The sequence below is a fragment of the Squalius cephalus genome (genome assembly GCF_949319135.1).
Source record: "Squalius cephalus genome assembly, chromosome: 3".
NCBI lineage: Eukaryota > Metazoa > Chordata > Actinopteri > Cypriniformes > Leuciscidae > Squalius > Squalius cephalus.
Genome location: NC_137124.1, coordinates 38,468,433 through 38,470,848, shown reverse-complemented (window position 1 = coordinate 38,470,848; position 2,416 = coordinate 38,468,433). Strand labels below are relative to the sequence as shown.

The 2,416-nt window shown below is 36.6% G+C and overlaps 1 protein-coding gene across 1 annotated transcript in view; it reads right to left on the bottom strand.

Moving 5' to 3' along the window:
- The window catches only part of pcxb (pyruvate carboxylase b), a 227,539-nt gene that overhangs the window by 93,494 nt on the left and 131,629 nt on the right, over positions 1–2,416 (bottom strand). The window lies entirely within an intron of this gene.

Sequence of the window (2,416 nt, the reverse complement as noted above, 5' to 3'; positions counted from 1 at the left end):
CTCATCATTGGAAGTGTCAGCCCATTTATTGGTCCAAATGGGGGTTTCCGCCAGAATGGGTGAAGGTCCCTCCGTGTTACTGTCTTTCCGTGTGGCAAAGTAATTTAATTCCATTTAAGCTTTTATCTGACTCCATTTTATATCTGACTCCATTTTATCATGACCTCGAATTTATGTTAGATTGCCAATTGGTTATTGGTCAATTATATAATAGTTTAGCAATTCAGATTTGATTGTTCTATTTAACTCTTTACTTATATTTTACCCATTCATTTTAGGAAGCTATGTCGCTCAGAGGTCCTCACGCCTTGTTTAACATGGGTCTCACGATCACAATCTCGCCAGCTTCGGTCACTAAACAGAGGTAATTGGCTATATATCAGAGATGGTCGCATTCACGCTTTCACAATCAAAGATACTTTGGTATAGCCCCCATGGATTTGCATACACTTGAATTTAATGTAACGTTTACTTCAGTAGAGGTATGGCCACTACTACAGATAAGTCAACCAACTTTACTTCTCTTATAATAGCTTTGGATTGGCCAATGCTGTGATTTCCAACGTACACTTATCTAAAGTAACATTAAATTAAAACAGAGGTAAGACACCCAGATTTAGGTTGGTCAAGCAGCACGTTTGCTGCCCTAAACGGAAATTCACTTCTTCTCTTTGCAAACCAAGTACACTTTAATTAATGAATTAATGCCAAATATTAGTCGTCACTAATCTGACGCAAAACTTGCGGTAACATACGAATCTATTTAGTCTACTTGGGAAAACAATTTCAGAGTCAGTCGGAATAAAATCAAATGTAACAATTTATTATGTCAGGTAAATGTATCATGCCAATTTCATAATCAGTTAATCACCGTCCCAGACTTACTGGGTTGATTTACATGTGGGCACACCCACAGCAGTTAACAAGATATCTCTAAACTCTCCATACCTTATTACCTTTTTGGTTTACTTCTGTGGGAATGAGACCATTGTACCAGTTGCACTGAGAAATTTCAAATGATACCAAACATGTATAATACTGTATGATAATTGTTCATATTAAACCATATCGATTTTTGGGTGAATTCAGGAAGGGATGGGTGAAAGGAATGATGTGTAAATTGAGAGGTGATCAACTCAAGTGTGATCGTGTATCGAATGGGGATGGTAATATAGCAAGAGAGTTCAAATTTCCTTTGTTTTCTCAGAGAGTAGCCCTTCCTGTTCTTCCAGTCTTACAGAAGTGAATGGTGCCAATCCGTAAACGTAACAATAATGTTTTTTTGTGTGTGTGTGTGTGTGTGTGTGTGTGTGGGGGGGGGGGTGTTTGCAATGGCACAGCTACAGAATGTAAACAATATATGTGTAACATTATCTCAGAGTGTAAAAAAATGCTTACAAACATTTTCTATATAAAGTTACACTACCATTCAAAAGCTTGGCGTCATTAAGATTTTATATTTTCATTCATTCATTAAGGATGGATCAAACTGATCAAAAATGACAGTAAAGACATTTATAATGTTAGAAATTGTATAATCCTAAATTATAATGTTAGACATTGTTATAATAGTGTTATAAATAATATTATTTCTATTTTAAATAAATGCAATTTAAATTACTGTTTTTAATGTTTGTTTTTTTTCAAACAAATGCAGTCTTAGTTTGCATAACAGATTTCTTTCAAGGACATTACAAAATCTTACCGACCCCAAACGTTTGAACAGTAGTGTATATCCAATTTTCGCCATTAAGACGCAACGCCATAAACCTCAAAATTATCTTTCGTGGTAATCATAATTACACCACAAATGCTGTCGATTAAGCTTACCTTGTATTGAACCCAGAATATTTATTTTAAAAAAGGGAAAATAAACATCATTGTATAGCACTGTTAAGCACTTTAAGTAAAGAAAAGATAAAAAAGTTACTTTTTTACGTTTTTTTTTTGGCCACCTTTTGTTGCCTTAAAAAGAGGGAAGGAGACTTGATCGCTAAATTACTCTCCCTCTTTCCCATTGTCATGTCCTGTCTATCTGCAGTTTGAGATAGTTGCTGAGGAAGGGTAGCGTGTGAGGCTGAGATAAAGACAGGGAAAGAGACGGATTGAGGGAAAGAGATAGGACAGACAGCGCTGTCTGCAAGAGTGCTGATGTGGGACACCAAGAGAGGGAGAGCTAAAGTGAGCGAGCACAATGGATAGAGATGGGAAAAAAAGAGAGAGGGCATTGTGTCTGTAATGTGCGAGTTAGCTGTATTTTTGTCATGTAAGTACTTTGCCAGAATTTATCTCATTGCCAATAAAGCCCATCTAAGAATAGCTTAGGTGAAATGAGGGGGAGCAGATGAGTTGCCCTGTGTGAGTGTGTGTGTGTGTGTGTGTGTGTGCATGGATGGATGGATGTATGATTGCACAG